This window comes from Cupressus sempervirens, chromosome 5 (genome assembly GCF_028749045.1).
Source record: "Cupressus sempervirens isolate cs-2001-9-10 chromosome 5, ASM2874904v1, whole genome shotgun sequence".
Taxonomy (NCBI): Eukaryota; Viridiplantae; Streptophyta; class Pinopsida; order Cupressales; family Cupressaceae; genus Cupressus; species Cupressus sempervirens.
The window spans coordinates 856202104-856227112 of record NC_143122.1 but is presented as its reverse complement, the minus strand read 5'-3'; the positions used below and the strand labels follow the sequence as shown (position 1 = coordinate 856227112).

General features: G+C 32.0%; 1 pseudogene; it reads left to right on the top strand.

Annotated features, from left to right (window-relative positions):
* Positions 1-16667: 16667 nt before the first annotated feature.
* Positions 16668-25009, top strand: part of LOC149558607 (eukaryotic initiation factor 4A-6-like) — a 51592-nt pseudogene continuing 43250 nt past the window's right edge.

Here is a 25009-nt window from a genome sequence, read left to right as displayed (position 1 = left end):
CATATTTGATATGTTCATCTTCAATATTTCTTGGGAGCCAGATGGTGTGGGTTAAACCCTTGTTCTCGAAAACTTATACTCATCCTTCAAAAATTTGTTATCATCATTCAGATCCTTATACTAATTAAAAATAATAGTAGCACCTATATTTTTAATCTTACAATGAATGTAACCTCTAATATCCTCAGCATGAATCACACCATAGTGCATGCTAGATAGGGCACCCATTGAATTGAACTCAATGGATTTGAAGTGATATTTCTTAAACTTAGGGCTAAGACTCCCAATAAAAGCATTAAATATGAGAGTGACCATGATTCTAGAAAAAATTCATGCTTCAAGATTTGATAAATACCTTTTAAGAATATGAAGGGTTTCTTCAAGAACATTTGAATATGATAAACAAACTTGTAATAGATCACTAGTAAAACCTTCATCTAGTAGTTGATGCAACTAGAATTCCATAAACATAACAAAACAGAAGAGAAGAAAATGCTAAAGTATTTTGGTATTCACAATTCTTCTTTATTTTTTCTTCCAAATCCTCTTCTTATACAAGGAGAGAAAATAAAAAATTGAAATTACCATTTTTGGTATTTTTTTTTCATAAATTTTTTTTTTTGCCATTTTTGGTAATGTTTAAAATAACTCAAAAAATGCTGAAATTTTCCATGAATCTTCCTAAAAATAAGATAATATATATTTCTAACTAAAATTCAAAATTAGATTTAATATTTTAAAGATATTAATAAAGAAACATTTTGAAAAACTAAGAAAGTCATTAAAAGCTTAAAAAGCCACTAAAAGCTTCTACATCATTCTCCTCTGGTTGAAAATAATACAACTCCTACAAGTTGTTTTCGAATACATGTTTTATTTTTTGGATTGAAAGATTCTCATATTACCAAATATAAATTTTATTGATCCAGAGAGAAGAACATTAAAAAATTCTTGAATGCAAGTTTGCTTCTTCTTTCTACTCTTCCAATTATTTGACATTTTTTCCTTCATCATTGCATCTATCATTGGATCCTTCTTCCTCTTGTTTTTATCAACCCATATTCTATTCATCATCTTCTCACTCTTTAAATTTTAAAATTTCATTTCTTTTGTATATACCTTTTATACCATTATCATTTATCTCTTCAACACATGCTTTGTCACCATATTCAGATAATACCCTTGCAATTGTACATATAAATCATTTAATAATAAATCTGAAACATCTCCATTAAATCATTTTTATGAACAAGTGTTTCCACTTTCTCAAGTTGAACATTAGGTTCAAGTATTTGTAAATGATAGGGAGATCCATCTGCAAGTATTTTTACCTTGTCTTCCTCAATACTTGATGTCAAAATAGTCATAGGTATACTTAAGATTTCATTTATGACCTCTTCCTCTATGTTTTTGTATTTTATTTCTTTTTCTCTTTTGAATAATTTTTTGAATAGTCCATGTGATCTTCTCCTTGACTAGTAGGTACCATTTTTGCATTTCTAGTTATATTAGCTTTCTTAATATTTCCAAACCTTGTTGTACTTCTCTTAATTTTTCTATCAACTCTAATAGCCTCATCTCTTCCACCTTCCTCTTCCTTTCTTTCTCTTTTCTTTTATTTTCTTCTTCCTTGTTTAATGAATCATTAGTCTGCAAATACTTCTTCAATAAATCCATTTCTTCAAGCAAGTCCATTAACCTTGCTTTTGTTGTGCCTTTACTTCAACTAGGTCTTTTCTCTTTTATACCTAGTCTTTTGAAAATTAGTACCTCTTTTTGACCTACATAAATATAAACTCATAACCACACAAAACCACAAATATATCCTTTTCCTATACCTTTTGAGCTTTGATACCAGATGATGCAATCAGAATCCCACGAACAATTAACATAAACATAAGAGAAAACATGCTAAAGTATTTTTGAATTTTCAATTAATATTTTTTTGTTTCTTTCAAATCCTCTTCTCCTACATTGAGGGAAAAAAATACAAATCTAAAATCACCTTTTTTTGCAATTTCTCATAAAACTATTTATTGTCATTTTTGATAATTGTTAAAATAACTCAAAAATGTTGAATTTTTTGGTGAAGCTTCCTAAAACTAAAATAAGATGAACTACCAAGTAACATTCAAAATTGGAAGTAATATCTTGAAGTTTTTTGTAGGTAATGACTTGAAGCCTAGTTTAATTATTATTATTTATTGAGATCAAATATTATATATGTTGATTCGATTAGATTTGTACCCAAGACCTCTTTGATGAGAGGCTTACAAGTTAGCATTGTGTTATAGGATCTTTCCTTGAAGTAATATTTTGAAGTTATTAATAGAGAAAATTTATAAAAATTTAAGAAAATCATTACAAGATTAAAAAGCCACTAAAAGTTCCTGCATAAAAAGGACATGAAAATATCCCACATCAATAGTTTAGATCACTTAAATATCTATATAAATCACTTTTATCTCTTCCCTTCTTGCTCTTTAAAAGCACGAGTGAAAAATGAAGTCAATCATACCTTTTATTAATTATCACACATCAACAACAAATTCTTCATCAGTTGAACAAACCTAACATTACTTTATGAAAAGAATAGCATTCTTGGAAGGGAAAATCATGTCATCATGCAACCAAACTTCTTACCATATCCTATCACATCATTATGTATATCAAACTTACTACACATGCATCTAGGAGGTTCATAAATGAATCTAAAAATGAAGTTCCCCTTAACCTAATCTAAATTTAGCCAATAAATGAATTTTTTTCATTTGATGGAGAAGTAGACCCTTTTGATGACTTATTCTCATCCTTCTTGACTCATATCTTTATCATATGACTCTTTGTCTCTTCAACTCTAGAAATCTTCTTTCCCTTCTTGTCATTCTCCTAATTTACCAATTGATTTCCTTTGTTCTTTATCCTACAAATCCTTTTTATATTTCCAATCCCATGATAGTGGAATCATACCATTGTGGTAGATCTCTAAGGTCCAACATTGCCTTGTTGGTCCTCAATATACAATTTATTTCCACCTGGTCATTCTTATGAAAATACGATTAAGTAACATTAGCACATGCACTCATTCTAATAAGGACTCTCCTAGTTTTCAAATGCACTTTGAGTTTTCAATCATCTCCTACACTCATTAGCCCTATGACTGAACTTGTTGCAATTATATCTATGACTGTTGAATACATTTAACCTATTTTCACAAACTCTAGTATTATGACCTAAATCATGACAAATTGAGCATGTAGGAGTGCAAGGCCTATTCTTACATATATTTGTTGTCTATTCTACCTTATGATAGGTTAACAAATAAGTTTTTAGCTTTGGTGGAGACTTGTTATCTTATTTGGGCTTCTTGGATATAGATTATTGTCCAACTTGAAAATCACTATAACTAATACCACATGAGTCTCACCATGTATCCTTTAGTTCCTAATTTTCTCATCCAAATTTGTATAACTTTCATTCAATTTCCTCAACAAATTATTTGTGGCAACTCATTTAGTCTACTATCTTTCATTCTCTATACCCAAACTCTCATTTCTCATCATTATATTGTTGAGCTCACCTCTGAGATCTTGCATTTCCTCATTAATGCATGAAGATTTGCAAGCAAAGTACCCAAATCTTGTTCATATTTGAAGAGTTCATGTTCCTTATCATTTAAGGCTTGATCCTTAGCTTTTAGGGCATCTTCTATAATCTTCCTTGCTATTCCTTAGAATCTTTCTTGGCTTCCATTCATTATGAAATTTTGTAGGTAGGGTAGACAAAGGGATTGGACAACAACAATTTTTTTGACTTCATAGAGAACAATTCTACTAGTTGCACTTTTCCTTGTCTCCATACGAAAACTTATTATGATAGTGGTATGAAATCGAGGATGAGTTCTAGATTAGAACACATGGCAACCATGCCACACATAATCATCATGCCAATAATAATAACGAATCTTAGCTAACTGATACACCAAACTAAGATGTTGTTGCTAAACTAGAGATTGATTCCCCTTTGAGGATATTCAATATTTATAATGCCAATGGTAGTAATAATGTTATAGAGTACTTAGATGTTTAAATTTATGTTTATCAACTTGTTATAAATACTCTTGATGATTTTTTTTTTGTATTAGATAATCTATGATTATTATTAGTTTGACATTTTTTGGCGTGATGTGATTTAAAAATAAAAGGTATAAAGAATACAACCTATAAATTGGGTAGCTAATTAAGAACCAATGATGAAAGAGAAATTATATATATATATATATATATATATATATATATATATATATATATATATATATATATATATATATATATATATATATATATATATATATATATATATATATATATATATATATATATATATATATATATATATATATATATATATATATATATATATATATATATATAGATAAACTATTTCTAATTAAAAAATCATTCTCCATAATTTATCATCTTGAAATACAACATAGAAAGCAATATATAATTGTGTATATACAGCTTACAAAAAATTAAACCAAGCTTTTAACATGAATTATAATATTTCAAAGAATTTCATTTAAAATTTAAAATTTCTAACTTGAATTATGCTCTACCATTGACTTAAGATAAGAGAAAAACTATTTTTCTAGAAACAAAAATTTAGAAGACAAGATTTTAACATAACAAGAGTTATGATATAGCTGGAGTCTCGCCCCCACCTATTGAGAAAAAAGAGGTAAATTGAAAAAATGTGCACTAGCAATAAAATCATTATGTAATTTTTTTTTTTTGTCGAATTTCACTAAGTAGAGACAGAAAGACAAAAAAATCCTCCTTTGATGCACTAACTCTCACACATGTCTAATACACATCAGTTTTAAGTTCCCACTAGTCTACATGATGGAGTTCAAATTCAATAATGCAATGGTATAATCGGAAATGATACTATTACAAATAAAAATAGAATTACACTTATAACATTCCAATCATGAATTGAGTCCACACATTTAAACCACTTAACAAAAAACTAAAGCGTGAAAAAAAAAAAAAAAAAAATTCCAATACAAAATTTGATCTATAATTTTTAAAACAATACCAAATGTTAATCTAGAAACTTAAAAAGAATTAGAGTAAGGAATCTATTCATAAAATTAGAGTATTCATAAAAAATAAAAAAATAAAATTCCAATACAAAATTTGATCTATAATTTTTAAAACAATACCAAATGTTAATCTGGAAACTTAAAAAGAATTAAAGTAAGGAATCTATTCATAAAATTAGAGTATTAATCAATTCATAACACCAATATTCCTGAAATAAGATCCTTGTTAACTTGTTGAAATCTATAATATTTGAATTTAATGTGGTAACTTGAAAGAACTAATTATAAATTGGCTTTTCTCTTGCCAAGAACGCATAATGACTTTGTAAACTAGTTGCAATTGGTTAAACAAAATGTTAAAATCAAACTTTTCAATGCATTTGATTTAGTTTTCACTAAAAAATGAATGTAAACTATTAATAATGAATTCTTCACTAGGTTATCATATCAATCAAGACTATGAATCACTAACAGGCTGGTTTCAAGCTCACAATAATTCCATTTAGTGTTTCAAGGTTATAAATCAAATGTCAATACAAAGGCAATAATGCAGCTTTAAATTCAGAATCAAGATCTTTAAGTGGGATCCAAACCCCATTAATGTTGGGTTGATATAGCTTTTCCCCATTCCAAAAAAATGATTTTCTTTTAATTTCACCAATCCTTGAATTAGTTACAACAAATAATATTAAACAAATAGAATCAAGACTGATTACCATGTAAAAAAAAAAAGAATTTAGGCTTTCATAACCAAATAGGTAGTTATTGCATTCACTACAAAATAATACTACCATGAAATGCATTATAAAAACTTCACTCAAAACAATCAAACACTCAATCTGAAAGCAAAAAAATTGAATCAATTTTGAGCCTTCATAAGAGTCTTAGGTATTTACAAATTAGTTTACCTAAATATGTGAGCTATCATATTAGTTACAATTTTGTAATAAGATTCCCAAATAATATTTTGATAAAATAAATATTTGATTTTTTTTAAAAATAAAATAAAATATAACAATTTAGAAATATTACCAAAAGCATTTTACTGCACATGATATACTAGTCCAAAATTACTAATAAATTGTCACAATTTATATAATACTCTCTAAAACTTTAAATAAAATCTTTAAAAAAAATCATGAAAAAAGAGAGTATAAAATAAGAATAATATTTTTGATCAGTATATAAAAATAGAATAATCTTAATAGATAAATTATTATTGTATTTTATGTAGGTTAAAAAAATTTAAGGATAATTTTATATGAAATATATTTATTGAAAGATAATATTAATTTTTAACATTTCTCTATATTATCTAAAATTAAAAATACTAGCAAAAATATGACCATCCAAATAGGAAAAAGGAAGAGTATTTAAAACATTAAAATAAAAATAAGATAACTCAAGAATATTACAAATGTAAAAATATCACAAATTATTTGAATTTTCTAAAAGAAAAAAGGAAAAAAACACTAGGAAAATGTTAGAGTAATAAGATATTGACTTATTAATTAAATTATTTTGATTTAATTATTAAGTCACTTACTATCTCTAGTTTACTTTAGCTAAACCTTAGGCATCTAATAATTATTTATTTTATTAATTACTATCATGCAACATAGGTTTTACTTGTTAGGGTTTTGATCTCCTTTATAAGGATGACCTCTCTTTGTAATGTATTGATTCACTTTTGATAATAGCAATTTATCTTTTTGCTCATCAAGAATGTCTCATTTATGGATTTGGGAACTCCAGCCTCCATAGCTTTTTGTTTCTCTCTTTCTGTGGTAGGTGTTTGCATGCAAGTGATTCTTGGGAGCTGTAGGGTTGATCTTTAATCAACTTCAACATGGTATCAGAGCTCTAGATCTTTATGCCCCTATTTTGTTTATGAGAGGTTTGTCTTAGCTTTTAGATCTATGTTTTTTTTTTTCTTTCAGAGGCTTTCATTTTTCAGAGTTATTTTGTATTGAATTTGGGGGGTCAATTATTTTTGGTACACTTCGAGCCCCAACGGATATCACCGCTGAGCTTAAAGCACTCAAAAACCCCTATTTTTATATAAAATTTGTCCAATTTAAACATAGTTGGAATCTAAGGCAAATTTCTCGAGGTAATGATTTTCTAATTTTTGGCATGTTTCCCTAAGCGATGATTTTCAAATTTTTGCCATGCAAATTGAGGTATTTTTTTGAAAATTGAGATTTATGGCATGTTTCCCAAGGCAATGATTTTCTAAATTTTGGCACGCAAATTGAGGTTTTTTTAAAAAATTGGGATTTTTGGCACATTTCCCAAGGCAACAATTTTGTGATTTTGGCACAAAAATCAAGATTTTTTGGCATGTTAATTGAGATTTTTGGGCATGCAAATCAAGATAGTTTTGATATGAAATTGACATGCTTCTCGAGGTAATTTCTTGTACTGGTAGATACACTTTCAAAACATTTTGGCACAGATCTTGAGGTAGCAATTTTTTTTGCTTTTCTAGTGCTTTTTTGGGACCTTCATGTGTTTTTTTTGCATAACTTGCTCATCCGGACTTTGTTTCTTGTAAACAAGATATTGTTAGAAAGCTAATTTCGAGCTTGTTGTGATGGTGTAATTTATTTGGATTTTTGATGCCTTCTAGTGGACTATTGTGGCTATCAAAGTTAGAAGTTCTATTTTTCACTTTGAGAGACATATTTTAAGACATTCTATTTTCTAGATTCTGCTCAAGGCATATCCCATTCAATTTTTTGCTTTTTTACATTCTGATGGATATCTGGGTTGTTTCAAGTTTGGGGATCGATTTTGTTGTTTCAAATGATTTTTCATGGGTTATATTATCTATTGCATCAACCTTATATCTCTTTTGATCTTTGTTGACATCCTTTTGTAGTATTTTTGCAAACACATTGAGATAAAGTGTCACTCAATTGCATTCTGGGATCTTGCACATCTTTGTGTTTTGTCGTACTTGTACTACATTATAAAGTGATTTGGTGGGTTTCATTTTGGCCATATTTTCCATCTTCCTTTGTCAAGTGATTGTTCCTTCGATGACATTAAACTCATGATGTGTCCATGACATGTACCATTATAGGTGTTTTTACTTCTTTTGTACTCTTGATGTTCCTGGTTCTTCTTTCTGTAGGAGATAATGTATTTAGTTTTAGTGTTCATGTCTTACATCTAAAAATTATAGGGGGGTTATGTTGGTTGTATTGCTTTCTTGGTTCAAAGAAGTGAGCTATGTATTCAGTATTTGATCCTATCTACTAGGCGATTGTAGTGGTTGGATACCTATGCATTTTGGTGAGATGGATTATTTACCATATAGAAATTCTTTCATTCCTATTTTTGGAGGCCATGAAGATACCTTCCATCTTTCACTGATCAGATCTTTAGACTTAGTTTTTCTACTTGGTCATGTTCTACAGTTGAGGTTCTTCAAATCAACAGTTTGGTAGTGTTTGCAACTTCATGCTTTAGTGGTGTTCTTCATGATAATCTTTTATTCCTAACTTCTAGAAAATTCTTTCAATTTATTCTTGGAGTAGGGTTTTTCCCATGTGGTTTTCTCTATTTCTCCTCTTTTCAAAGATTTTTTTGTGCTTGGGTATCTCATCAGGCTTTGGTGTTGGGACTCAAATTTTCTTTCAATAGTAGTTTCTAGGTTTTTTACTACTCCTTAAGTTTATCTTAAAGGGGGGTATTAGAGTAATAAGATATTACCTTATTAATTAAATCATTTTGATTTAATTATTAAGTCACTTATTATCTCTAGTTTACTTAAGTTAAGCTTTAGGCATATAATAATAAATTATTTTATTAATTATTATCATGCAACATAGATTTTACCTATTAGGGTTTTGATCTCCTTTATAAGGATGACATCTCTTTGTAATTTATTAATTCACATTTGATAATAGAAATTTATCTTTTTGCTAATCAAGAATGTCTCATCTATGGATCTAGGAATTTCAGCTTCCATAGCTTTTTGCTTCTTTCTTTCTTTGACAAGTGTTTACATGCAGGTGATTCTTGGGAGCTATGGGGTTAATCTTTCATCAACTTCAACAAAAATAATGACCAATCAAATAGAAGAAAAAAGTCTTTAAAAAATAAAAATAAAAATAATATAAGTCAAGACCTATGTATAAGCGAGACTAATAGAGTACTTTGGTAAGTAGCGCTTCCTTTGTGGTGTTCTTTAAAAAAAATAAAAGTTCAATTTCTAGTAAATTTTTTTATAAAGTAAAATCTTATTGAAATATGTAGATGGAAGTTGAAAGGTTTGAATTATTTATTGGATTTTTCTAACATCCAAACTCATACAAATATCTGATGTAGGCTTTTTGATGGGATCTATTGATCTTCCACAAATTAAAATCTAAGTTTAAATTCTCATATAGATATTTGAGTGGAATTCTAATGGTGTCTATTGATCATCCACAATTAACATCTTCTATAGACAAGGCTTCTATATAAGACCAATTTGAAGTAAAACCCTTAGTTCTCTCTAATTGATTTCTACCATGGGCACTCAGAGAAAACTTGTATAAAACTCTTATAAGCGCTCACACAAACATATACATTATATTTTAAAAGTTTAAGATGGAAAGTACAAGTCAAAGGTGTTGGTGTTTGAAAAACTACCAAGTTGCAAAAGACCCAATACCAGGATGCAAAAGACAAAAAGAAGTCTAAGGACTAGCTAGATCCCATATTTAGTAGGATTTTCTTTAGATCTGGACCAAGTTCAACAAAATCATAGAGATTTTCTATACTCTAGGATCTATAGGGCCAAGGTGGGTGCACTTTAGGGATGGAAATGTGTCTCCTTTTATAATTCTCTCTTCAAAATGTGCTCACTAATATTCTTCCCTCAGATCTATCCCCTATAACCAAAAATGGTCAACAATTCTTCTTAGATTTACAATGACTCCTTAACTACATCAACTAAGTACAATTTAGAGGGAAGCTATCACAAACAAGAAATGACCAACAATTTGATTATTCATTTTAGAAAAGTAAATATTGATTTGATTTTAAATGTGCTTTGCGCAACCACATGAACTTATCAATTTGCATCTGACTTGATTATTAGTGTCTTATCCATTGCTATACAAAGTCTAACTACTAAAACTTGACCTAATTAATTTCCTTGCAATTAAATTTTATCAGTAGTTAACTCTAAATTTCATTCTTATAATATCCCTCCCATATACCTAGAAACCCTATCAATTCACGAAAGCATTTACTTAACTCCTTGAATTAAAAGAAATCAATGAAAAGATATACAACCTATCCAAGTTGCATTAAAATGAAAGAACCTTATTCATTTGAATCCCAAAATTATATATATGTGAAAATGGAGACAAAAATTTAGAGACACAAATATTGCAGAACCTTCCTTTGTATTAATCTTCCTTGGAAATGATACATTACTAGTATAAACTCAAGAATAACTCAAGATATGAGAAAACTATCATTCAAGATTCATTTGTATTCTTAGAATTGCAAAATTGAATACAATACATAAAATTGACACAAAGACTAATTGGACCAATTACAAAATGACATAAACATTAAAATTGTATAGACTTTAGACCCTCACTCCACATCTTGGAAATCCTTTTATAGGAAGGATTGCAACAAGCTTTAGATGAGAGGACACATGTCAAAATTTAATTGAAAGCAAAATACAAAGATATTTTATATTCTATTACATTACAAACAATTTTTGTGCTGGAATACTTTAGAATAATTGAGGAGGGGGGGGGGGAGAGAATCAGTTATCCAAGGTTTAGATATATAAATAAAAAATTTCATAGCTTAGTGAACCCATAAAACATTATTCATCATGCATGCATCCATAAGATTATACAAACACTTAAAACTTGTAGGTTACTGTCAAATCAACTTGCAGAAATGTAAACATGAAACATAATAGATTCATCAACACACTTGACATGATAATTTAAATGGAAACCCAATTTGGAAAAACCACCAGTAACATGCTACCTTTTTTTACTCTTCTGAAGTGATGCCTTGTGAAAGGCCAACCCTATTAAAGGTTACAATATACACTATTAAATGTGACCCTATTAAAAGATTTCAATCACCCTATTAGGAGTGAGTCTTAGTAGAGGAATTTAGACCTTTCACTTAGAATGTCACCCAGTTAAAGGATTTACAAATGACTATTAGGTTAACCTTAATCTAAAGGATTTACCCTAGAGTGATAGAATTATTAGAGAGTAATAGTAAGGTTTGATCTAGTAACAACTCACAACTCCATTTCCAAATTATAGATCATTGTTTTAGTCCTCCATTCAACTTGGCTTTCACTCATTACAACTCTGATAGCTTGTTCACCCTTTAAGCATTCATATCCTTAAGCCTTCTTGCTTAACATGCCATTGCAGAGTCTTCTCTTAGGTCACTTGATGAAGTAAAACCCTTGACTCCTTGTCTTCCTTAGGTTCTTGCACATGACAAACTTGCTTCATGACTAACCATTTCCATAAATAGGAAATTAAGATCTTTTGATACTCATTCTCCATCATCCAATTTAGAATTAGGATGGATTAAGTAGGATACAATGAATCTACCCCACATTCCATATCTCTTCTAGAAATTTCTCCTTGAATCCTCTTTGAATTCACCTAAAAATGATTTACCTTGAATTCTATGCCACCAGCTCGTCAGTTTTATCTACTTCCTAGTTCACATAATCCACGAAAACAAACTCATTAGCTTAGATCCATCAAATTCATGATCTTTTAAATAATGCAACAACTCAACATTATCTAGCTTCTGATGCTTGACACATATTACATTGCTTGACATCCTTTGTGAAATTACTTGAGATGAACTAAAGTTTACTGGTGGTTAGCATCAACTAAAATTTACTCAAAATCCACTATTTAGCTCAGCATACAATAGAATAAGCATATACTTGGCTCCAACTAATTTTCTACTCAACTTGCACTGACTTTTTTTGGCACCTACTATCCACTCAGTCAAGCTTGGTAGAAAAACTTTGTGTAACTTGTTTTTGTAACCTTAAGTATATTATCAATACATCATGTTACCACTATCTTAACTAATTCTTGTACTCCTTTACATAGTCATAACTCAACCTTTTCTCTAGATTCTATGGTTACATCTTTTGATCAAATCCTCTTCATCAATCAAATAAGTGATAGTACTTAAATCTTATAAGAAATTTTATTACCAAAAAATAGTAAGTTTGACATCAATGGAAAAAAAATGATTGAAACATATACTCTCCCTCTTTACAATATCTTTTCAATCTATTATTAACAATCTCCCTCTTTGGCACCAATGGCAAACAAACTGATCAACCAAATGGCAAACACCTTGTTCAACCAAATTGACTAGGTTAAAACAGTAAGACCAACAAAATATGAAAAAGAAAATAATTCTTTCTATTGAAATCTCTCCCTATATTAACAACATCCATCTTTTGAATAGGTTACAAAAATCTTCCTTATAACTCCCTCAGAATTTCTTCTTGTATCTCCCTCTTACCAGGTAGATGTTAGGATTTCTCTTTCTTTGCTCTCCTGATCAACAATGATCAACAACTATCTCTCTCAACAATTAATTTTTCTTTTGATGTATTTCTCCCTCTAATTAGTACAACTCTCCCTTTATGATCAGTAAAACTCTCCCTCTTTGACAATAATACCAAAGAAATAGGCCAAAAACTTGTCATGTTAATATGCAGATATATACATTTTTAATTTCTCCCTTTGTCACCTTGCTTGTGACTAATTTTTAGTTCCAAATCTTTGATTACTTTAGGTAGATCCTAAAGTAATATCCATTGCATCAATGTATAACATATGAACATCAACTTGTTTGATGCAGGCACTACTTTTGTTACTTAGATAGCCTTTGATAGGGGTATCACCCCTAGTTTACCTCTTAGATACTCATGAGCATCCTTAGGTAATACTTTTGTGAAGATGTTAGAAATTTGTTCTTTTGTGTTAACATACTCTATCTTCACCTCTTTATCTTGAACTAATTCTCTCAAGTAATGATACTTGATTGCAATGTGCTTAGTCTTTGTGTGCATCATAGGATTCTTTGATATGTTTATAACACTTGTATTATCACAATAAAGTGTTACTGGGTCTGTTATCTCTTCCTTCATTCCTTTGAGTAGCTATTTAATCCATAAAATGTTTGTGCAATTTAAAATAGTAGCAACATATTTAGCTTCAACAGTAGATTGTGAAGTGTAGATTTGTTTCTTGCTAGTCCATGTAACCAGCCTCTTGCCTAAGAAAAATGCTTCTACACTGGTGTTCATTCTATCATTAATGTTTCTAGCCCACTTAGCATCAATGTAGGCTCTTAATTCAATTTCTCATTTTTCTTATATTATAGACCAAAATCTTCTATTCCTTTTAGATATCTCATTATTCTCTTTACAACCTTCAAATAATTCTCCCTAGGATTAGCAAAGAATCTTGCAACTATTCCTATAGATAATGAAATGTCAAGTTTTCTATGTACTACATATTACAATTCACCAATCATAGACCTATACAATGTTTGATTTACCTCAGCTAAATCATTAGTCTTTGACAACTTGTGTCCTTTCACCATAGGTGTACTTACTGGTTTGGAATCCTCCAATCTAAAAGTTTTCGATATTTCCTTGACATACTTTGATAGAATGATGTATATACCATATTTCATTTAATATACTTGCAAACCCACAAAGAATTTGACCTCTCCAAACATAGACATCTCAAATTCTTGCTTCATTTGATTTGTGAAATCCTTACATAAAGCATCTTGACCTCCACATATGATATCATCAACAAAAAATTCAGATAACAAAATACCTTTTCCTTTATCTATCTTTATGTACAATTTTTTTTTATCATCAGTCCTTTTAAATCCAATCTTCACAAGATAATTATGAAGTCTCTCATACCATGCTCTTGGTGCTTGTTTCAAACTATATAGAGCTTTGTATAATCTACATAACATGTTCTTATTATTAACATCAACAAAACCTTCTGGCTATTCTATGTAAACTTCTTCCTCTAATATACCATTCAGAAATATAGATTTAACATCCATTTGATAAACTTTGAAACCTTTGTATGCAGAATATGCAAGAGGAGAAAATATCTCTCCATAGTCAATTCCTTCCTCTTGTTCATATCCCTTATAGAATAATCTTCCTTTGTTCCTTGTGACTTCACCATTTTGATCTAACTTGTTTGTGAATACCCATTTGGTGCCAATCACATTTTTGTCTTTTGTTCTAGGAACTAGACTCCATGTTTTATTTTTCTCTATTTGTTCAATCTCTTCTTCCAAGGATGTACTCTATTCTACATATTCTAATACATCTCTCACTAATTTGGGTTCCTTCATACTCAGTAAACATGTATCATTTCTCAATAATTTATTTCTTTTCATAGGTCTAGCATCTTTGTCTCCAATGATTTGTGTAGTAGGATGATGTCTCTTGACATATTTGGACAATCTTGGTTCAACTCTTGTTTCTTCATTTTGTCTTTCAACTTCAGAGTCACTGTGTACATCTCTATCAGGTAGTTCAACCTCTCTTTCATGTACACTAATCTCAAAATCAAAATGTGCTCCCTCTTCATTCTGTAACCTGACATCTGAATGTAGCCTGGTTCCTAAATGCAACTCGACATTCATAGTATGTGACTTGGCAGTCATTGGAACTTGCTGTTGGTTTGTAGCTTGATTTGCAACATCTTCTTCAGCAGGCATAACTTCATAAAAGTATATAAATGATTTGTATTCTTCTAATTCTTTCATAGGTTTAGCCTCATATACTTCTATATATTCATCAAAATTTACATTTGCACTTTCCAAAACTTTGATCGTGTTAGTATTTAAACACTTATAAGCTTTATTTCTTGTGGAATATCCTAGAAATATATCTTTTTCACTTTTTGCATCAAGTTTACCATTCGTAAAATCTTTAAGAATGTAACATTTTCTTTTAAATTCCTTAAAATATTTTAAATTGGGCAAGTAACCATACCATAGTTCAAAAGGTGTTGAATGATTATTTTTTTTGACTTATACACAATTCAAGGTATAGACAATTGTACTTAAAACTTCTCTCTAGTATCCTAGAGAAACATTCTTCTCCATTATAAATGTTCTAGCACAACCCATTATAGATTTGTTCATCCTTTTAGCTATTCCATTTTGTGGAGGTGTTCTAGGGATAGATTTATATCTTTTGATTCCTTTGTCCTTACAAAACATCTCAAACTCATTTGATGTGAATTCTCCTTCTTTGTCAGATCTTAAACACTTTATACTTTTAACTGTTTCTTTCTCAACTCTTGCTAAGTATCACTTAAACATTTGGAAATCATCAAATTTTTGTTTCAAAAACATAATTGTCATCATAAGTCATAGAAATGGCAAGCGAGAGTGGGAGCAGATAGGGGAAAGGTTGGGGAAGTGCACCTTTTCAAAATTTGAATCTTATCCTAGGCGAGATTCCATAGGGAGGAGGAAATTGGAAACTAGGAATGAAGGAGGGGTTTGTGGAGTGTCAGAGGATAGTGGAGAATGGATATGTGACAGAGAATAGGGATAGGGACGCACGTGACAAGAGTAGAGGTCTGGAAAAACTTGTTCCACCACCCAAGGTGGACCGGTTTGGGGATCTTCCAGAAAAATGGTCATCTCTTTTTGGTGTTAAACCCTCTAGTAAGTCTTCCTTCTGTCCAGTTAAGATTCTTTCTAGCTTGGAAAGGGGTTTTGTGTGATTGCTATTCCAGATGAGCTAGTAGACCATAGTATTGCCTCAATGGCTTCCACTCTATTAGAAAAGTTTATTGGGAAAAGGCAAAACATAGACATAGGGAGATCTTTCACTCAGAAGAAATGACATCTTAAAGGATAGGTCAATGTTATGATAATGGAAAAAGGATTCCTATCTTTTGATTTTACTTGTAATGAGGACTTGTCTAACATCCTATGTGAATGACCTTGGAGTATAGGTTGGTCTACCCTCATACTTTAGAAATGGTTATTGAAATTGGATCTAAGTAAAGCATTCTTTGTGCAAGCATCAGTTTGGGTCAAACTTCTAGAGTTGCCCCTGGAATTTTGGAATGAGGATGTGTTTGTGGGAGTAGTAAACTCCTTTGGGAATTTTTTTTCAATAGACCTAATAACAATTTCTAGAAGTACACTAACATATGCAATAATATGTATTGGTGTTAGGGAAGGGGATGACATGCCAAAAGTTGTGAGCTTTCTCTCTAAGCTGGGAGCACATACTCAGTAGTTGGTTTATGAAAGTATCCCTTTCACTTGTTTTCATTTTCTAAAATCTAGACACAAGGAAAATCAATGACCTAAGGTTACAACTAAAAAGAAAAAGTTTCCATCTTGTTCTCAAGGAAAGGAGAAAAATATCTAGAAAAGGAAGGATATTAAGGGTGGCCAGAAGGCTGAGGTGTTGAATGCTCCTATCAAAGGAGGGAATAAATTGTCCAGAATGATTTCTAGGGAAGACATGGTTGCCTTCTCTGGACCAAAGATTAATGTGCTGGCAGAACCAACATCAAAGATTAATGTGATCATAGAACTAGCTATGATAGTGGTAGAACCAAAAAATATAATGGAATTCCTTGTTGATGGAAGGAAAGAGACAATCCTTAGAGGGTCAAATGATGATGAGATAGTTGTTTCATCTGTTAGGGAGGAGGAAAATTTACAAAGGAATCTTGGATTTTTAGAAGTCAAGGAGGATTATCCTAGATTTTCAATAGCCAAGGAGGCAAATGGAGAAATTTTAGTTCCTACGCAAGTAATGAGGAAGGAGACCAAGAGAGAGATGGATAGTCAATCCCAGGAAATTATGGTGTTAGATACTCAAACACAATAAGTGAGGGATCAAGCCTTTATTATTGAAGAGGAGTTAGTGAAGGGAATACAACAGGATATCTTGGATCTCCCCTTGTCTCATAAGAAGGCCGCAAGTGTTTCAAGAAACTTGGAAAATGGATTAGTGAGGGAAAAATCCTTATCTCCTAAGCCTAAAAGGAAAAGTAGTCAGGAGCTCTCCCTAGTTTCACCAGCTAAGACCAAGAGTTGTAGTAAACTGGACTTGGGAGTGAGGTCAAGATCTAGAGGAAGGAGACATGCTAGTCAAGTTAGAGAAGATGAGACCAGAAGAAGTTTGGTAGATGGGAGCCAAAGAACTCTTTTGGAGTGTTCCCCTAGTTTTAAATGAAGATAATCTCTTGGAACATAAGGGGCCTTAATGGAGCCCATAAGCAAGAAATCATTAGGAATATGATTAGATATCAGAGACCTAATATTTTGATGATACAAGAAACTAATATAAAGAAAGAGAGCTTCAATAAAATTTCTTTTAGTAATGACATGAGTGGGGAAGGCTCAGATTCTAAATTAGCATCTGGAGGATTGTTGACTCTTTTTAATAATAAGTAGTTTAGATTTACTACTTTGTATAATGATGGTAAAATCCTTTTTTGTATAGTGCTCCATTTGTTCTCCAATTATTTTTGGTTCCTTTTGAATGTCTATGCTCCTAATTCCAAAAGGGAGAGGAAGAATTATTGGTCCAAAGTCTATGATTTGGTTTAGAATAGTAGCATAAATAAAGGCATTATTATGGGGGACTTTAATTCTCCATTAGTGGATGAGGAGAAGGGAGGTTTGGCCCTTGATTGGGAAAGAAAATTGGACCATTCCAATTTTATTAATAGCCTAGCTTATTTGGACATGGATCTGATGAGAGGAGCTTTTACTTGGTCAAATAAAAGATTTGGAAGGGATTGTATTCAGGTTCGGTTGGATAGAGCTCTTATCTCATTGGACTAGTTACAATCTTTCTCTTTTAAGTTGTCCTTGGTTCCTAGAGTTGGCTTTGATCTCTCCCTTGTATCCCTCTTAGTTGTTTCTTTAGAACCAAGAAGGAACTTCCCTTTTTGGTTTGAAAATATGTGGACATTGTTGGAAATGAGAATGAAGTAACTGACAGGGGGAGGGGGTGAATCAGTTACTACAAAAACATTTCATAGTCCCTTAGATGTCTAAAAGTTTGATCTATTTTACAGATTACTGAAACTTGATATTGTAGCAAATAATAACAATCATTAAGAACTGATATCAAAACAATTCAGCAAACTCAAACACTAGAGACACCAAATTTAACGTGGAAACCCAATATGGAAAAACCACCAATGTAACTAGTTACTGTTTTTCACTCTTCTGAAGTGAGCCCTGTTAGGAGCCAACCCTGTTAAAGGTTACAAAAACACACTGTTAGGTGTGACCCTGTTAGAGGATTTAAACACTTTGTTAGAAGTGGCCTTGCTAGAGGTCTTTAGAACAATTCAACTGAATTGTCACCTTGTTAGAGGATTTACAAAATGGCTATTAAACCAACTCTGTTAAGAGATTTGCATTCACTACTGCAAAGGTTATAAAGCAACAATGAAGTGACCTGAATAATATGCAACTTATCTTTTGCTGATTACAGATCTCTGTTTGGCTTGATTGGATCCTTATTGATCAAATACAACTTTACAGCTCCTTTAATCCTTCATCAGGATTTTCTCAGTCTTCTCTTATCCAAGTATTTGCTTTCGCATCCTTGCTTCTCTTGTTCTTCACTTGTTTTTACAACTTTTTTTTTTCACACTTTTACAACTTGAATAACTCTATATATATATTTCAGATTATCAAGTCGGCTCAAATAACTTGGAAAACAATTATTCCAACAGTCGGCTGAATTGCAAGATTTAACAAATCCCTTTACTGGCTGACCCAGCACGGTAAACTCTGTTAAAAAATAATTCCTGTGTTAACCGACTGAGCTCAGTTAATACAAAGAATTCCATGAAATCCTTCAGTCACTGAGTGAACTCGGTGAAAACTGACTTCTCCATCTTTCCTTCGATGATCGAGTGAGCTCGGTGAAAACTGACTTCTCCATCTTTCCTTTGATGATCGAGTGAGCTTGGTGAAAACCGACTTCTCAATCTTTCCTTCGATGACTGAGTGAGCTTGGTGAAAACTGACTTTTCCATCTTTCCTTCGATGATCGAGTGAGCTTGGTTATTACTGTCTATTTTATTTTCTTTGATGACTCGGTTATCACTATCTATTTTATTTTCTTCGATGACCGAGTGAGCTCGGTTATCATTGTCTGAACTTGGTTAACTGAGATTAAAGACTGATATGACATTTTGTGTGACATCAAGGACAACACTATCCAACAATCTCCCTCTTTGGCATTGATGGCAACACAACATTTCATAATAGAATGAAATTTTGAAAACAAGATAACAGACTTCTCCCTCTTTCACTAGTCTCCTTCTTTTAAGGAGCTTCATAGCAGATTTTTTTAAGTCTCATAAATTTCAGAAGGATATGACAGTAAATCTCTCCCTCTTTGATAACACATGCCAAAGACAACAAAAGTAAAGTGAATTGCAATGTACTTATAGTACTGATTCATATGCAATGATTTCTGATTAAATTATATCAACAGATAGATCTTCAATCTGGTATGCGTTGATGCATCACTAAAGCTTCCTTTAGTGAACTTCAGATAGGGGAATGACCCCTAACTTACCTCTAAGATATAAAAATGCATCCTTAGACAAGGGCTTTGTGAATATATCAGCAATTTGTTCCTTTGTGTGGACATATTCCAATCTGATCTCCTTGTCTTGCACCAATTCTCTGACAAAATGATATTTGATTGCAATATGCTTGGTCTTGGAATGCATCACTGGATTCTTGGATATATTGATTGCACTTGTATTATCACAGAACATAACAACTAGTTCTTTGATTTCCATCTTCATTCCTTGCAATAGTTGCTTAAACCAAACAATATTAGAACAATTTACTGCTGCAAACACATACTTTGCCTCTGCTGTAGATTGGGATGTACAATTTTTCTTTTTGCTTGTCCAAGAAACCAATCTCTTTCCAAGAAAGAATGCTCCTCCACTTGTGCTTTTTCTGTCATCAAGGTTTCCTGCCCAATCAACATCAGTAAAAACTTTCAAATCCAAATTACCTCCAAATTTGTACCATAGCCCATAATCTTCAGTTCCTTTCAAATATCTCATTATTCTCTTGATTGCCATCAGGTGAGTTTCTCTTGGTTTTGCTGAAAATCTTGCAACAATACCAACTGCGAGAGCAATATCTGGCCTGGTATGAACTACATACTGCAATTTTCCAATCATAGATCTATACAATGTTTGATCTACCTCTTTGGATTCATCATTTTTTGTAAGTTTCAATCCAGTACACATAGGAGTTCCAACAGGTTTACAGTCCTCCATACCAAACTTTTTCAATATCTCCTTGATGTATTTTGACTGAGTGATGAAGATGCCATTCTTATTTTGTTGGATTTGAAGACCAACAAAGAATTTTATCTCACCAAACATAGACATTTCAAACTCCTTGTTCATTTGTTCTAAAAATTCTTTGCAAAGATCATCATGCCCTGTGAAAATAATATCATATACAAATATTTCCGCCAAGACAATCTTTTTATCTGGATCTTCCTTTATATACAAGCTACTATTATCATTAGCTCTTTTAAAACCAATCTGAATAAGATAATTATGCAATCTTTCATACCATGCTCTAGGATCTTGTTTCAGACCATACAATGCCTTGTGTAATTTGCAGACCATGTTCCTTTTATCTGGATCAACAAAACCTTTAGGTTGTTCAATGTAAACTTCTTCATCCAATATTCCATTGAGGAATGCTGACTTGACATCCATCTGATAAACTTTGAATCCTTTGTGAGCAGCATATGCAAGTAAGGTTTTGACTCCTTCCAATCTTGAAACAGGAGCAAAAGTTTCTCCATAATCTATACCTTCTTCTTGTGAGTATCCTTTGCATACCAATCTAGCTTTGTTTCTGGATACCTTACCATCTTCAGTCAACTTGTTTCTGAATACCCACTTGGTTCCAATTATATTCTTGTCTTTAGGCCTGGGTACAAGAGTCCATGTCTTATTTTTCTCTATTTGTTCTATTTCCTCATTCATTGCCTCAATCCAACTATCATTTGCCAGTGCATCCTTAATACTTCTAGGTTCAAAATCAGCAAGTAAACAAGTATTTTTCAACTTACTTCTTGTCAGGGTTCCTTCAGATTTGTCTCCAATGATCTGATCTGGTGCATGATGTCTTCTGACATATTTTTCTAATACAAGTTCCTTTCCTCTTGAATGAATTTCATTGTTATCCTTCTGTACTTCAAATTCTTGCTATTCTAGCTCGGTAGATATTGGCTCAGTTGATTCAGACTCGGTAGACACTTGCTCGGCAGTGTCTGAAAGTTGTTGAGGCTCGGTTTGAACTATTTGCAACTCGGTTACTGAAGACTCAGGAGTTGAGGATTCTTGAGTGAATGGTATACTTGGTATAGTATCTGGTTCAATGTAAACAAATCTCTTGTAGTCTTCAGGTACCTTTTTGCTTTCTTCTTCTGATTTGTCTGTAAACTCATCAATTTTCACATGTGCACTTTCTATGACCTTTTGAGTGGATAGATTTAAACATCTATATGCTTTGCTTTTGCAAGAATATCCCAAAAATATTCCTTCATCACCTTTTACATCAAATTTTCCTTTTCTAGATTCTTTCAAAATATAACATTTGCTTCCAAATACTTTCAGATAACTTACATTGGGTTTGTGGCCATACCATAATTCATAGGGAGTCTTGAATGAGTCCTTTTTCAGTTGTACTCGGTTTAATGTATGAACTGTAGTGCTGATGGCTTCCTTCTAGTATTTGATAGCAATGTTCTTTTCTATCATCAGGGTTCTTGCACAATCCATAATGGATCTGTTTCTTCTTTCAGCTATTCCATTTTGTTCTGGAGTTCCTGGTGCTGAAACCTGTCTTTTAATACCTCTTTCAATGCAGAAGTTATTGATTTCATGTGAAATGAATTCACCACCTCTGTCTGACCTTAAACATTTCAGCCTTTTCCCTGTTTCTTTTTTTTCTCTTGCCAAATACCATTTGAATTTCTCAAATGCTTCTGATTTATTTCTTAGATACATGACAATCATCATTCTTGAGTAATCATCAACAAAGAGAATGAAAAATTTCTCTCCAGTATAGCTTTCTATTCCAATAGGTCCACATAAATTAGTATGCACAATTTCTAATATATCTTCAGATTGATAGTTTTTACCTTTAAAAATAGTCCTTCCCATTTTACCAATCTGACAGTTCTTGCATAGACCAACCTCAGGTTTCTTAACGTTAGGAATGCCTCTTACTTTCTTGAATTTGCTTATTTTTATCAAATTATCAAAATTGGCATGACACAACCTTTTATGCCATAACCAACTCTCTTCAATTTTAGCAATAAAACATGAGCATTCACCAAGTTCTAGATAGAATAAGTTACCTTTAGTTTGGGTGCCAGATCCTATCAGCTTTCCTTTCTCATTCAACAGTCTTGCCTTTCCATGCATGAATTCCACCTTGAATTTACTATTGAGTAACTGTGCCACACTTAGAAAATTATGTTTGAGACTGTCAACCCAATAGGCATTATTACTGTCATGTCCCCTTTTCAAATAATAAAAAAATAATAATCTTTGCTAAGACAGGCAGGCCCAAGAAAGTGAAGTTTCGGAAAAAGGGGGGTTAATATTTGGAAACCGTTGGACTAATAAATGAAATTATTATTAAAATATGTTTCATTAACCTCTCTTGGATGTGAGTTACAGTTATGGCCTCTTTTAAGGGGTTTGGAGGCATTTTGGGCAGGGGGAGAACTTGATTTTTGCTCATTCTTTGTTATTCTTCAAAGGCTGCCAAACCTATGGAGAAGGAGACCCAAGAACGGGAGTTTGCAGGTTTCCAGGGAGACCCAAGAACGAGAGTTTGCAGGTTTCCAAGAAGGATAAGGATGGGAGTTTGAAGCCATTCCATGTGCATGCTCATACAGAGTTTGCCTTTGTGCTGAACAGTGTAGATTTGTGGGTTTTTGGGTGTGTTTTTTGCATGAGTTTGGTGTTTTCAGTTGAGCATTTCATATCAGTTTTGGTTGCTGCTATATTTAAAACTTTAAGCTGTTAAAATAGAGCTGAATATATGCATTGGGATGTGATTAAACTTCTGAGATAGTTTATTAGTATTTTTGTGGTGTTTTCGAGCATTTTTGTGTTAATTTCGGGAGCCCGATGAGCATAGTTTTTGTCCTACATTTGTGAGCTGTTGTGTAAAGGATATATAGATCTGGAAATGTCATTTTTAAGGCTGTTATACTGCTGAAAAATCTGTAAAAATGGCCATTTTCAGATTTATTAATAATAGGTGAAGCTGTGAAGCTTTTGGCACCATTTCTGGCATACCCGATTTGGGGTTTCTTGAGAAATTTGGAGGATCTTTGTGATATTAGTTGTTTGATCTTAAAGATCTGATTAAAGATTGGAAATATCATAAAAAATCAGAAAAGGGACATTTCAGTGGTATCAGAGCCATGATCTTGCCAGCTTGAGGGTTTGTAGAAGTTGCAGGTCAGTTTTGACAACTACCCAGATCTTGCATGTCAGTTTTGACAACTACCTAGATTTTGCATGTCATAATTTATGGTTGCATGTTTCTTCTAATCAGCTGCATGTTAAAATTTATGGTTACATTCTACTTCTAATCATTTTCATGTTAGTTCTTGGTGAATTTGGTGGTTGTAGAAGTTTGCATGTCAGTTTTGACAACTACCCAGATCTTGCATGTCAGTTTTGACAACTACCTAGATCTTGCATGTTAGTTTTGACAACTACCTAGATCTTGCATGTCAGTTTTGATAACTACCCAAATCTTGCATGTCAAAATTTATGTTTGCATTCTACTTCTAATCATATGCATGTTAGTTCTTGGTGCATTTGGTGGTTGCATGTTGCTTCTAATCAGCTGCATGTCAAAATTTATGGTTGCATGCAACTAAGTGAAAGAGAAAAAAGATATTTGCAGCGAGAAAAGAATAAATTTTTTTTGATCAAACCTCCAGTTGAAAGTAAAAGTACAAAATCCAAGGAAGGGAAAAGTATGGCTAATCCAGATGAGATGGCAAAGAAATTCTTCCAAGACATCCAAAATACTCAGAAGCAAACAGTGGATAGTTTCACAGAAACTAGAGAGGCTTTGCGAATATTGACAGAAAAACTACAAGGAGTTGCATCTATTAATGAGAAAGGGAGCACTTCAGAGGAGCCAAGAAATTTGAAATCCACACCATCTAAATCAACCAAAACTATTTTCTTGCCTGCAGATGAGCCACCAGTACCAAATCCAGCCATTAATCCTATGAAAGAGGTTACAGGTAACTTGATTACATTAAGAGCTACTTATAATGGCTTAGATGATGACTTTCGTAGTTTAGTTCCTTTTAGAGAATATGTGGATATGATGAACACTTTGATGCCCAAGAAAGAGTATAGAAGGGAGCATGACATAAGTGGAAGAGAGCTCAAAAATAAAATAAGCAAGTTTATAGCACCTACTTTTGATGGAACAAATAAAATTTCAGCTAGAGCATGGCTACAAAAATTACAGACCTTCTTCACACTTAACCCCGTGAAGGAGAGTGATGTTGTTCAAATTGCAAGTCTACACTTGGAAGATGCAGCCTATGATTGGTGGTATCATGGAATGACTACTCAAGGTCATGATCAGGTAACTACATTTGATGATTTTAGTCAAAGAGTGATAGATAGATTTAACCTCAAGGATGATGATTATGAGGATGTTTTTGTGCATGATGGTGAGATACCTGGTGTAGATGAGTAGACATTGAGCATTCATGACTCTTCTGAGAGAGAG